The following is a 15290-nucleotide window of genomic DNA, read 5'->3' on the forward strand; positions in this document are numbered from 1 at the left end:
CTCTCTGGAAATAGAAAGGTTATAAGTTGGTTCTTTGTTATGTTTTAAATCAGAAAGTCTGCATCATATTTGTACTTAGTTTAATATGTTTTTTTTTTATTCCAGGTTCGTTTCAAGTCGGTTAGGTCTTCTATTATGAAAGATAATGAGTTGGTTGGAGATTATGAAAAGAGTTCAAGAAGTTCTGTGAAGCGAAATTTGGCAGCACAATTTGACGCATGTGTTAGTCCAAAGAAGGTGAAGAAGTTGGCTGTTGTGAAGGTTGAGAAGGATTAGTAATATGCATTAGCTTAGCTATGGTATGGATGTAGGTATTATAATATTATGATGTATTTTGTGAACTTTATGTCATCTTACATAGCCTTTGGCTACTTCTGTTTTTGTAAAACTTATCTATGATGTGCAATATATATAGTATATGCACTGCTATGTCAAATGTTGTAAGATTACAAATTATGAAAGGCTAAAATTGCATTCAGATGTTATTTCACAAACATTTCCAGCTTCCTCTAAAATTCCCAGATACTTCTACTTTTCACAGATTTAGTAAACAAAGTATAATCGAAATTGAAGGTTCAAGTATTTGCATTGATACTTCACTATAGTTTGAGTGTAATTTTTGCCAAAAATAACTATTTTTATGTATTTTCGCAGGTATATAAAAATGAGAAAACTCACAAAATCTATTAAGTTTAGTGGCAAGAGAGTGAATGTAGATGAAAATGTTGGAGGTATTATGCAGAACTTTAAAGTTGAGATTACAAATGCACTGTACTATTTTTGTATTTTTATGATGACAAATAATACTTATCTTGCTGTTGCTTCTTTATGTTTAGTTTATGTAAGTAATTCCAGTTATTTCTTCGTATATCTCCAAGCAATGGATGTTGTGTTTGTTGTTCTGTATATAGGATTTTGAATTTCTGTCATATTGTGAAATAAATATTAGTATAAAAATATTTGGAATATATCTAAATAGTTGAGAAAAAACAGATCTGATACTTATCTTCGAAAAATAGATCTGATACTTATCTTCAAATTGCCTTCATTCGAATTGCTATCGAACGCGGTACCTAAAAATCATCGTTAGATTTAAAATTATGTTCCAGATACATACAAAAATTATACTAAGTAAAATAAAAATAGATGCTGCATAGATCTATATTAAAAACGAAAGAGCGAGATTTGTACCTTTTCCTTCTTCTTTGTACCCGAGCAATCGTCTTTTTTTTTTCAGTGCATAGAAAATGGTTGAAGATCAGTAGTAATGGTTTCTAAGTTTTTAAGGATTTACATGTTAGTGCTAAAATTGGTAAAAAAAAATTGGATTGTATTTGAGGCCAGAGGCTGTGACTGAGAGGTGGTAAGAGTAGCCCTTTGTAGCGGCGAATCTGTAAGCATAGAAGATGAGAAGAATGTAGAAAAAGTAGGAGCAACAGATCTTATATTGATTTGTAAGTTTTAGGGTTTTCGGTAGAGAAGAATGTAGAAGGGGTAGGAGCGGCGCCTTATGTTTAACCCTTGATGATGACTTAGGGTTTTAGTTGAAAAGAATGTAGAAGGGGGAGCGGCGCCTCATGTTTAACTCTTGAAGATGACTTAGGGTTTTCAGTTGAGAAGAATGTAGAAGGGGGAGCGGCGCAGTGCTAGGCAACCCTAGAAAATGGGTGGTCTTCTCTATTTATATGGGTCTATAATAATAATTATAATAAATGTGACAGTTGGTGGTATATTTAATGTGTATAGGAGTTCCTAACTTAGTTCAAAAACTGATAGATTTGTGAAGTTTTCGGATATGTGCATGTTATTGGGCTTCCAAAATTTAAACTTTATTTGAGCTATTTTGTTCTATTAAAAATAATGTCATAGTTTATTTTTATTTATAAGACATTTGTTCCAGATACATGTTATATTTATAATTATATTGCTCAGTGAATATATACATGGAGTTAGCATATAGAGGAGGATATCTTTAAATGGGTGTAGGATAATGATTATTTTATTTTGGCTTTACTTAAGTTATATACACTTAAGTTATATACAGATGATATTTTACAATTTAATCGCAAGGAATAAATTCTAATTTGTCTTAGCATTTTACAAATCATCACATTATGTTATTAGATGGTTTTTTTTATCCAGTTGTTTTATATTTGTATTTTATGTATAAAGATAGAGGGTAATTTTAATGGTTCCATATTTTATGTGTAAAGAAGTTGAAAGCTTAGTTAATTTTTTTTAAAAATTGAACTAAAACAACAACAAAAAAGCTGATAATTTTTGGGCTTCTCGCATATATGGTTATCTGAAATTGGGCTAGAATATAATTAGCAAATTGTTTGGGCTTTTTTCACCTGTTTTGTGTTATTAGATACTTATGTTTTATAAGTTAATCAATTTTGTTTTATAGTTTCTCTAAAAAAAACAATTGTGTTATAGTTGCTGGAAATTCTTTGTTCGAAACACATGTTATAGTTATTTGTCAAATTTGTTATGTTGTATCAATTACATATTTTAAGTGGTAAGCCAAGATGACATGTAATTTTAATTTTTTAATTTATGTTGAGGTTTATCGCAACACTGTAATTGAAGGCATTAGGTATTGGGTTTAGGTAATATAGGTATTGTGTAATTCATGTTAAATAGTTTTAATAAAGTTGTGTAATATGGTAAATGTGAGTTAAAGAAATTACCAATTTTGATGCATTTTTGGTTCAACAATGTATTGTATTCAATTATGTTACTGTGTTTGAATTAATCTTTGAAGAAATTTTATTTGCTGCTTTTTACTTCCTAATTTTGTAGCTAATTAAAATTGTGTTTTATCATAAGCAACTTCTATCAATGGTGGTGGTGTTCTTGATAAGAATATAAACTTTAATTTGAATTGTACATCTTCTATCGAATTGGAAGAAATTGCAATTGGTATGTTGTCTTTAGATGGAATTCATTTCTGTTAAAGTTTAAGAAATTTGTATTGTTGAAATATACATTAATCAGAATATTTGGCTTCTATTTGTGCAGACGGTGAGACTGCTTTATTGTCAAATATGTCTAAGAATAAAGATAGTGTGTGTAACTTTGATACTACTGTGGACTCTATTATGACCGACGTTAGTAGGTGTCAACGTAGAAGGAAAAAAACGTGCTTATATTCGAACTGGATCTTCAAGTACTGGTCGTGGTGTGAAGAGTAAAAAGCTTGACAATGAAGGTTTTATTATTTTTAAAGTACTAGATAATTACAATAGAGATTATTAATAAATCAATTATATAGAATTCATCTTCTTAATTTGATTATTATGTTCTTTTTCCAAAAAATAATACTCCCTCCGTCCCATGAAGCATGACACACTTCTTTTCGGCACGAGAATTAAGAAATTAATATTTTGTGTGTTAAGTGTAGTAGGTGAAAAAGTGAAAATATGAATAAAGGGTAAATTTTTTTGCCATTTTTAGAAACGTGTCATGCTTCGTGGGACAGACCAAAAAGGAAACTGTGTCATGCTTCGTGGGACAGAGGGAGTATATCTTATTTTTTTGGCAGAATATTGGGATATTGGTGATCCAACTTACAATTGTTCATTTTGTGGAGCTTTTTTTTTGTACGAAGAAAGGATAGCGAAAGCAAAAAATGTGGAACATCCAACATATACATTATGTAGTTGTAATGGGAAGATTCAGCTTCCTAAAGTGACATGTCCTCCCAAAGTATTATATGATTTGATTTTTTGGTGAAAATTCTAAGAGTAAGCACTTTCTTGATAATGTTCGGTCTAACAGTAATATGTTTGGGTTCACTTCAATGGGTGGTAGGATAGATCATTCTTTGAATTTGGTAAAGGTGCTCCGGTTTTTCGTTTGAATGGTCAGAACCATCATCGAATTGGTAGTTTGATGCCGTCTGATGGCATGGTTCCAAAATTTGCTCAACTTTACATTTTTGACACTGCTAATGAAATCAGCAATAGACTACATTGTAATAGCCCACTCTTTTATTTTATGATTAAGATCACTAAAGTCATGTTATTATTTTACAAGTGATAGAAATATTATTCTATTATCTTCTTGAAGTCGTGGATTAATTTTGACTTATTAAGCTAATTAAAGCTACAGATTTAATTTAGAATTATTTAGCACGCAAGAAATCAGATATTGAAGTACGAGATTTATTAGAGTAATTAGTATTCGACTATGAATGCGCAATATTACAGATACTAATAATTAGTTACAAAATGATCGAATTAGAGGGATTTTTGTATCATCACGTCAAAGCTTTTACACTTACAATCACCATATTTCCTACTCCTACAATAAGACTACCCTATTCCATCAAAAGGAGGAAAAAGGGGACGTGCGGAGGAGTGCAGAATAGCTGCAAATTTTGACCATGTCACTCAACCACCTACAGCCCATCACATCAGCCGCAACTCTACCTATTCTCTCTCAAGGCTTTCACATGGCATAGAGGATTAGATACTCAAGTATAACTACCAAACTCACGCCTTTAACAATTCAGCAGCAAACTTCTTTCTTGAATTTTCAACCTGCATTCAGAATGAAAGCAATCCACAGTTTATTTCAGTTCCTATCCTCTGGATTCAACAACAGCAGCAGCCAACCATGCACCAAACATTCACAAAGCATTCAAGGTATTCATTGAGCTCCATATACTACTTTTCCATCATACATACTCTACACTTAAGCATGATAAACAAACTACTATGGCTAGTTTTACCCACTGCATAATCGAATTATAGAAATGCTAGAACTCAATAGAAATATGAACTAGGTTTACAACAAACTTTGAGTTTCGTTCACAATAGAGAATTAAGAATGAACTTAGCTTTCATTAAGGAGGGAAGGCTGCCCTGTTTCGCTGAATCGAGGAGCAACGGCGGAGGAGACCCCGGCCACAGTGGCAGAGCTCTGTTGCTCGCCAGACGAGATCGGGAAAGAACCCTGTGACGACGGGAATTTGGGAGACCTTTGGGCGAAGAGCGGCGTCAACTTTGACCAAAGTTACGGAGGCGACTTGCCTGAACCAAGAAGAAGGGACAGAATGAGGTTGAGCCCGGTTCTTGAGCAGAGGACAGATTTCAGCGGCGCGGCGATCTCCGGCCAAGGAGGACGCGACGGCGTCGAACAAGGGCGGAGACCCGCGATTCGGACGGAGAAACCGGGGCTCGACTTTCATCCCCAATTGTGTGTCTTCGTTGAGACTGAGAAAGCGAGGAGATTTTGGCCCTGATTTGAGTTCCACTTGATGTTACTAGAGGAAAGAGGGCAGAGCCATTGAAGGCGGCGGCGTCGCCGGAATTTCAGAGCAGCGGCGGCGACGGTTTCACTCAATAGAGAGGAAGCTAAGGTCGACCGCGAATCTGTGCGTGAGGAAGATCGAGATAAGGGAATAGAGGCATCAACCTCGCCGGGGCCGTTCGCGGCGGAGCTGCGGAGGCGGCGGACGTCCAGACGCAGGGAGATCCGAAATTGTGAGGGAGAGAGAGAGGGAGATGAACGACGACCGGCGCCGATCAAGCCGCCGGATTCCAGACGGAGGTGCGACCGCGGCGATGATTTCCAGAGCTAGGGCTCGACCGAGCTCTGCACGAGGAGAGAGAGGACGTCGCCGGGATTAGACGCGTCGACTGTAGACGCCGCCGGAGCAGGCAGCAACTGAATAGCCGGAGAAGAAGACGTCGAGCGGGTTTGGGAAGGCGTCGGATGTCGACTGAATCAAGAGAGATTTTGACTGATTTTTGAGGGATGATTCGAATGATTGCTGAGAAAAAGTGAGAGTCGAGCAACTGCTAAGAAAGAGAGAGAACCGAGAATTTGGAGAAAGAGAGATTGGGCCTTTATTTTTAATTCTTTGGGCTTTATTATTTTAGTGTTTGGGCTATGATTTGGGCCTTTTATTAATTCATTTGGGTCTTGTATTTTATTTTCTTTGGGCCAATTCATTTTAATTATGTGGGCTACATATCTAAATTGATAATGGGCTGTATTTAATTAGTTTGGGCTAGAATTTATTTTTATTTGGACTGCCATTATTATTTTTGGCTTAAAATCAGGCCCAATTTAAGGGTAGTCTAGATTAATCTATTAATTAAATTGAGCTAATTTTAATTATTGATTAATTTAGAATGAGGCTATTAATTAGTAAGTGAGTTAAAATACTCTAAGATGAGCGGATTAATTATTTATCCATCCTCATGAGACGATCCTCAATTAGTTAATTTATTTATTTAATCCGACAAGTATGATTTATAATAGAATCTTCCAAATTATTATCTCAGAATAATAATTATCGGAATACGAGTCATGCATAGTTAAATTACGCATTGTCATTAATTGAGGATTTTATTCGAGCAAATATCTTACTTTATATCATCGCAATAAAGGTCGAGCGCAAGAATAAGAGCTCGTCAAGGAGTCACTAATCTGTAGCAAAGCTTTGCTATCAGGTGGGTTTATTTTCATATATATCAAATGAGTTTAATGTTATGTTTGAACAGTTATTTCATTGCAAAATCATTGAACTGAAAATTATTTCAACTGTTGTCTTGCCATAAATGTTTCAATGTTTGGTATGATATCTATCTGATGTGGCTTTGCCAGTTATCATGTAATCGAATTCGGGTCCTGAGCAGTTGATAGCTATCCTGCTAGGACTAGTGTACACCAGTGACCGTGAGTCATCTAGCGGGTTGGCCGGTCAAGTGACCGTGAGAGGTGGCCACCTCTCCGGCACACAGTTCCAGATATGATAGATTACAAGAGAACTTAGACTGCAGTCGAACTTTAAGAATCACAACTGAATTTAGTAAGCTTGGGCCTTTTTAGCGAAAAACCCCTTGTTGTACTGTTTATAATGGCATGACAATTTAAATCTTTACGAAGCATGTTATATTTCATAATAGGCATATGTGCCCACTGAGTACCTTTGTACTCAGCCCTGCATGTATTTCTAAATGTGCAGGTTGAGCAGTAGACGATGGTGATGAAGTGACGAGTGGAATCCTCTTTTGTCGCAATATTATATGCTATGAAAAACTCTAGGGTTACATGTCTTCATACATGTAATCAGAACCTTATTCCGCTGCGTACTCAGAAGTTTTATGTTATTTTGGCTAAGACAGAGTTATCTGAACTTATTAGTTATTTGAGTCTATACGACTAAACCTCTGTTATATTATAAATATCCCTTTTGTTAAATGATGAAATGTGATCCTTCCTTGTTTGATTATCCCCTTTCTACCCCGCTTCTAATCTCCCTCCATTAGTCACGGTTTCCCTGGCTTAATTATCCTTAATTAGGGCCGGTCGTGACATACATTCTATCAAGTAAGTTTATTCGAAAAAAAATTACTCATTACTATTGAATTTCTCTAATTAGTGTTGTGTAACAGGCATGGGGATAATGGACGTCTATTCCATATTGAAATAGTGGAAGATTTACAAAAAATGATGGATGAACATAATGTTCTAGCTAAATCATTTTGCATGGCTAGGGAGAAAATCTATGGAGGAAATTTAGAAGATGTGAAGTTGAAATTGATTGGTAAGAGAGGTAAAGATGGTCAAATATATAACTTGCCATCTGTTTCTGAAGTTGCTGTGTTGATTGTTGGAGACTTCGATGAGTCGATTGGAGATAGAGATATTGTAATAGAATTCAGAAGTGGCCAGCTACAACGAATTAATGAGTTGCATCCATCTTATCTTGCGTTGCAGTATCCATTGATTTTCCCTTATGGTGAAGATGGATATAGAGAAGACATTGGCTTCTCTGTTGGTATTGGCTCTTCTACCTAATTTCGAAGCACAATTAGTATAAAAGAATTTATTTCTTATCGATTACACGAGAGACTTGGAGAGCTTTCTATATTGATGTTTTACAAGCGTCTTTTCCAACAATTTATTGTTGATGCTTATACTATGGTTGAAGCTGGGAGATTGCGTTACATTCGATGTAATAAAAAAAAGTTGCGATGTGATGTTTATAAAGGTTTAGCAGATGCAATATTGAGGGGTGAGAATGATCCAGCGAGTCGAGGAAAAAGAGTTATTTTACCGTCGAGTTTTACTGGTGGTTCTTGATATATGTTTCAAAATTATCAAGACGCAATGGCGATATGCAATTGGACTGGGTATCCTGATTTATTTTTAACATTTACTTGCAATCCAAAGTGGCCTGAAATTACAAGGTATCTAAGTGAAAGGAGATTGAGGCCTGAAGATCGTCCAGATATAATTTGTCGGGTTTTTAAAGTGAAGTTAGATCATTTGGTTAAAATACTACGTGAAGATAATTTATTTGGTGTTGTGAGAGCAGGTATAAAGATTTTTACTTATTTCGTTAATAGATATTAAGGTTTATAATAACTTGTATTGATTATTTGTTGATGTACATGTTAATTTTTTTGTAGTTGTGTACACAGTGGAGTTCCAAAAACGAGGGTTGCCTCATGCGCATATTTTGTTGTTTTTAGCACGAGAGTACAAACATCCTAATCCTGAAGACATTGATAAAATTATCTCTGCTGAAATCCCAGATGTTGATAGTGATGCTGAATATTTTGCTGCAGTGGAAAATTATATGGTGCATGGTCCATGTGGACTTGGTAATGGTTCCGCTCCTTGCATGTCAAAGGGTCGTTGTACTAAGTTTTTTCCAAAAAAGTTTGTTGATACGACTACGGTGGATGATGAGGGGTATCCAATTTATAGAAGACGGGATAATGGTCGTGTTTTGATGAAGAATGGCGTACCTTTGGATAATAGATATATTGTGCCACACAATTGTTATCTACTTTTGAGATATGGAGCTCATATAAATGTAGAGTGGTGTAATCAATCGTGATCAATTAAGTATTTGTTCAAATATATTAATAAAGGCCATGATCGTGTTACTGCAGCGTTCTACAATACTAGCAAAGATGGTGCATCGGATAAAAATATTGACGAGGTTAGTCAATATTATGATTGTAGATATATTTTATCACGTGAGGCTGCTTGGAGGTTATTTGGATTTGAAATTCAATATCGAAAACCTCCTATTGAGATATTAACGTTTCATTTGCCGGGGGAACACACAATTGTTTTTTCTGAATCAGAGCCATTGGAAGGTATTATGCAAAGGAAAAAAGTGAATCAGAGTATGTTATTGGCATGGTTTGCAGCGAATAAAATGTATCATGATGCAAGGTTGTTGACGTATGTTGAATTCCCTACGAAGTTTGTTTGGAATAGTGGTTTTGGAGAATGGACACCTAGAAAAATTGGATTTTCTATTGGTAGATTAACTTTTATACCTCCTGCATATGGTGAGTTGTATTATTTGAGATGCCTTATCAATATTGTTCAAGGTGCTACTTGCTTTGAAGATCTTCGAACTATTCATGGTGTGTTATATTCAAACTTTCGTGATGCTTGCTATGCTTCTGGATTATTAGAAGATGATCGAGAGTATATTGACGGAATCATGGAAGCAAGTACATGGGCTTTACCTTCAGCTTTGAGGAGTTTGTTTGTAACTTTACTTGCATCAAATTCTATGAGTCGTCCACATGTTGTTTGGAGTAGTTGTTGGAATGTTATGTCTGACGACATACTACGTACACAACGATTCATTCATGATCATCCAGGTACTACTGATTACTTAATTATGTTTACTTATAAATTATTATGCTAATAATTTAGAGCATATCTATGCTCATTTATTTGTATAATTAAAATTTCTTTTAATTGTGTTTCAGATTTAGTATTGACTGATGCTGAAATTGAAAATTATGCGTTGGTGGAGATTGAGAAGTTACTGAATAATGTAGGAGTTTACGTGAATTTGATTCCATGCCATTTTCATCTTTTGATTTCTTGAAGTCCTCCCATAACAAATTGATCGTTGATGAATTGTTATATGATCGAGAGAAGCTGTCTTTAGAGCACTCACAGTATCTATCCAAGTTTACTGAGGAACAGTCTGATGTTTATAATTCCATCATGACATCAGTTAATTCTGGTGTTGGTGGCGTATTCTTTGTTTATGGATATGGAGGTACTGGAAAGACTTTTATTTGGAAATAATTGTCAGCAGCAATTCGATGTACTGGTGGAATTGTTTTGAATGTAGCTTCAAGTGGAATTGCTTCTTTGTTGTTGCCCGGTGGAAGGACAGCGCACTCACGATTTAGAATTCCAATTAATGCTAATGAAGACTCTATATGCAATATTAAGCAAGGAAGTCCACTAGCAGAACTTATCGTAAAAGCTAAGCTTATTATTTGGGATGAGGCTCCTATGATGCATAAACATTGTTTTGAAGCTTTGGATCGAAGTTTGCAAGATATCATGCGAGTGACTCTGAATCAAATTTAGATTTACCGTTTGGGGGCAAGACTATTGTGTTTGGTGGTGATTTTCAGCAAATTTTACCGGTTATTCCTAAAGCTTCGCGACAAGAAGTTGTGAATTCTACAATTAATTCTTCTTATATTTGGAAGAATTGTAAGGTTTTAAGGTTAACACAGAATATGCGGCTTCAGCAAGTGTCATCTGTTGATGAAGCTCATGAATTGGAAGAATTCTCTTCTTGGATTGCAAGCATTGGAGATGGAACTATTGGGGATTCAAGGGATGGACATTCTTTTGTTAAAATATCAAATGATATTTTATTGGAGAATTCTGGAGATCCTTTGCATGATATAGTGTCAAGCACTTATCCATCTTTTGCTAATAGTGGTGGGCTTGAGGATTCATATTTACAATAGAGAGCCATACTCGCTCCTACTTTGGATGTGGTTGATTTGGTAAATCAATATATGATTAACCTTAATAGATTTGATGGTCGAAATTACTTGAGTTCAGACACTGCATGCAAATCTAATTCAAGTAACAGTTTATTTGATGAAATTCATACCCCAGAATTTTTGAATGGAATTAAGTGTTCTGGTACACCTAATCATGAACTATTTTTGAAGGTTGGAACTCCGGTTATGTTGTTGAGAGATATAGATCATGCAAATGGTCTTTGTAATGGAAGCCGATTGATCATTACAAAACTTTGTGAGAGAGTTTTGGAGGCAAGGTTGTTGAATGGCCATAATGCTGGACATAAAGTTTTAATACCTAGGTTGTCGTTGACACCGTCGGATCCAAGATTACTGTTTAGCCCTATTTCGTGATGATTTTATGAGTTTTCCTGCTGTGCATTCGAGCTCGTTTCGTACCTTTTTGCTCTATATTTCACGTGCTTGATGATCTTTTTGGATGTACTATTGTCGCGTGCAGGATTCGCGAATTGCCGAGCGTTTTGGTATTGTTTCGAGCATGTTTTGGAGTCAGGCTCACGGCCGCCGCCGCCAGGCGGCGGCCGCCGTGGAGACGGCGGCCGCGGCCCCACGGCGCAGGCCGTGCAACCTTGGGAGCAATCTGCGAAGACGGACCACGGCGCCGCCGTGTCACGGCGGACGCCGTCCACGGCGCCGCCGTCTCACGGCGGCCGCCGTCCAGACGCCGGCCGCGGCCCCACGGCGCGGGCCGTACAATTTTTGAAAGAAACCGCGAAGGGGCATCACGGCGGCGCCGTCCCACGGCGGCCGCCGTCCACGGCGCCGCCGTCTCACGGCGGCCGCCGCCCCTGTGCAGATCTGGCAGTTACGGAAATTGCTATAAAATCCGATTTTGAGGGTTTTATTTCACACTTCCGACTCCAGCAGCCTCCACCTGCGATTTTATGCTTTTTCCCATAGTTTAGATAGATAGAAACATTCTAGATACTTGTGGATTCCGCTAGATCGTTGATTTCATTGGATCGATTGTAAGTTTTTCATTTTGATTAGTTAATCTTTACAAGCTTTCTCGTTATTGCATTGCTTAGATAATCGTTGTTCCATGTTCAATTGATGAATCGTTGTTCTTTAATCTCGCCTAGATAATCGTTGTTTTTGATTGATTGATTTATCTAATGCTTTCTAGATTGCTAGTTAAAACCCTAGGTTTCTTAGTTTCCTGCGTTCTTAATCTGCTTCCTTCTCATTCCGCCTAGATAGATTTATATGCTTTCTGTTGATTCTGCATTAGATAATTACAAGCTTATTTAATTACGCGCTAGTTAATCGGAGAGAGTGCCAGACCCAATTACCCGATTAGAGTGTTTAGATTTCTTTTAAGTTTCTTGTGAGCAATACGGTTAGAGCCCTGCTAAGTCTTCCTTGTGAGACGACTTGAGTCACCTTACCACCCTAGGACGACCTCGTATAAATTCGAGTCCATCCGTTAGGTGTTTTTGGATGAGTCAATTACCGTTCAAGTTCCAACGTCAGCAATTTCCATTAGTTGTGTCTTATGCGATGACGATTAACAAAAGCCAAGGCCAATCTCTTTCGCACGTTGGTTTATTTTTGAAGAGACATGTATTTAGCCATGGTCAATTATATGTAGCAGTATCAAGGGTTACTAATCGTCAAGGATTGAAAATTCTGATATGTGAAGATGATGTTGAAGATCGTAATTGTACTCAAAATGTAGTTTATAGGGAGGTTTTCCAAAATGTTTGAATATATACATGAGTCGTTTTTAATTATTTTGACATACAATGTATATTGTATTGTAAGTGAAAGAACTAACAAATAAGAGTATGTTCCTATGTATAGAAATTCAAACTTTCGATAAAGTTATGGTAAATTTATGTAAGTATAAAATAATTTTATTTTTAGGATTTAAGTAATCTAATATAATGAGCAAGTTGTGGGGCTACTGAAGTCCGATGTAATCTGAAAATTGGCTAAACTTTGGTTAATACCCACTGTTAACATTGAGATCTGCGACGTCTATATGCAATATGTTTATCCCAAAAAATGGTCACTTTCGTCCTCTTCCTATTGGTATTAATTACTATTATTTTTGTTATTGTTGTTCATCTTCTATTGTAAAGAAACGATATAATCAAGTCATATTTTTAAGTAGTACTACTATGAAAATCACAATCTTTGCACTTAGTTGTATCACGATTTTTAACATAGTCTCAATTGTGGCACCACATTTCAATTCTTCACAATATTGCGTTGTTTCCTCATAACAATATTGGACAAACTAAATTGGAGAAAATTTAAAATATTACAAACAAAAAAATGGTTGTAACTGAAACATTTTAAACATATCGATAAAAACTGACGTTTGTGTTTCAAATTATATAAACTCATGAGTCATCAACAAGTTTTTCACTCAACCTAATAAAATCTACTCTTTTCTCCCCCATAAACAATATAAGGGAGCTAATTGATAAAATAGGACCGTAAATTTCAGTGTTTTTAGAAAGATGACTATATGTTATGAAATTTGAATGAGGACCATAGCTGTCATTTTTTACATTTACACTCCGATTTAACACATCAAAAAGAGGACTATAGCTTCTATCACGACCCAAAATAGGAGTATAAATATAAAAAATGGAAGCTATAGTCCTCATTTTCAAATTCTGCAAATATAGTACTTAAACACTAAAAGCAAGACTCGAATTTGTTCGCCAAATATCACTTCATTTATACAGATTCTACAGCAATATATATAAGTTTTCTCAACCTGAAGCTTAAACACTAAAAGCAAGACTCGAATTTGTTCGCCAAATATCACTTCATTTATACAGATTCTACAGCAATATATATAAGTTTTCTCAACCTGAAGCTTCTGACACATAATAAGGAAATTAAGTTAATGTTTACAGTAAATAATTTAAATGGTGGTGGATCTAAAATAAATATATTTACATGGAGTAATTTCCAAAATCATAATTTCTTCTAACATCCGATTAGTTTCATAGATCTAAAAAATGTTCGACTTAATCGGTGGATTCTTCGGTAAGGCGAGAAACAAAAAATTAAAAATCAAACTTCTAAAACACCCAAATAGCCTACCATCTTACCTTTTGTTGGAAACATCTGCTGTTGTGGAGTCGCCGGACAGAGGCACCGAGGCCAAAGGAGGCGGGGCGCGGGAGAGAATAGGTGAGGGCGGCGCTGCACAGTCGCACTGCAGCTGTCAATCGAAGGAGACGGGGCGGGGCAAGCCGGCGAGGGCTGGGCGGCGCACTGCTGCTGTGTTGCCTGCCTGGCGCTTTCAAATCGGAGGAGGCCGTGGCCACGGACGACCGGAGGAGGCGGGGGCGGCGGCGACCGGCGGCTGCAGAGAGACCAAGAGAGAGTGAAACCGAAGAGGGCAGAGAGAGAGAGAGAGAGCGCGAATGGTGGTGAGAAAGAAAAAACAGAAACTTATTTCCTAATTTCTATTTTCTGTTTTTCTATTATTTATAATAGATAAAAATAATAATAATAATAAAATTATTTGAATAATAATTAATTTTCAATAATTCATATTTTTTAGGTATCTACACCAACATTTAATATAATAATTTGTAAATCCTTAATTGAATTAAATAACTTTAAATTTATTTATGCATTAATTCCTCATAGATTATTTATATTTTAATAAAATTATTAATTATTTGATAAACTTTTAAACTTATTTATTTATTTAATTCCACTAAATAGTTAGTAAGCAGTGGTAGTCAGAATTGCTGAAAATCTTCGCAAGGCCCATAAAAGGCGGAGATGTTCACGGCGAGTGTTAGTGGGAGAAAGAAAGTATCTCTTAAGATGGAAGGGTTTGTGAAGAAGAAAAGTTTGATGAAAGTTCTTGATAATAGTGAGTAGTATTAATTATTCATCACCAACTACAATTTTTTTTTCTTTTTCTTTTTTGAGAGTAGTACCAACTACATTTATTAGTGAATTTTATTAATTAGTAATTTGTGACACTAATATTTTCTAATTTTGCTATGCGTTTTTTGAGAATAGTAGCAGCATATATTTTATTTAATGTTTTAGTGGGTACTTATTTAAATTGCGGACTTCAGTTAATGTAATATTTAATACATATTTGTATGGTAATTTATATATTCTTTTAATTAGAAGCCATATTTATACATCATTGTAATAATAATCCATATTTACAAAGAAAAGTAGCTACACATGTTTTTTTTTTTCCCAATATATTCGAATGTACTGCAACAACTATAGAATTGTTAGATGACAAATAACAAAAGCAATTGGGCCTTCAAAACAAAATCATGGGTTGGACCTACAAAATTAAGCCCATGGTTTGTGAAAATAAAATAACAACAACTATCCACATCAATAATTTACTTCATTTTCCCTCAAAATAAAAAATTAGTTTACTTCGTTTAATTTTGTATATATATACATCTAAAATTGCGTAATTCAATTTTTTTA

The 15290-nt window shown here is 35.6% G+C and overlaps 1 pseudogene; it reads left to right on the plus strand.

Annotated features, from left to right (window-relative positions):
* Positions 1 to 664: 664 nt before the first annotated feature.
* On the plus strand, positions 665 to 12560 carry LOC130994233 (uncharacterized; annotated as a pseudogene).
* The last annotated feature ends 2730 nt before the right edge of the window (positions 12561 to 15290 follow it).

Source organism: Salvia miltiorrhiza, chromosome 7 (genome assembly GCF_028751815.1).
Source record: "Salvia miltiorrhiza cultivar Shanhuang (shh) chromosome 7, IMPLAD_Smil_shh, whole genome shotgun sequence".
NCBI lineage: Eukaryota > Viridiplantae > Streptophyta > Magnoliopsida > Lamiales > Lamiaceae > Salvia > Salvia miltiorrhiza.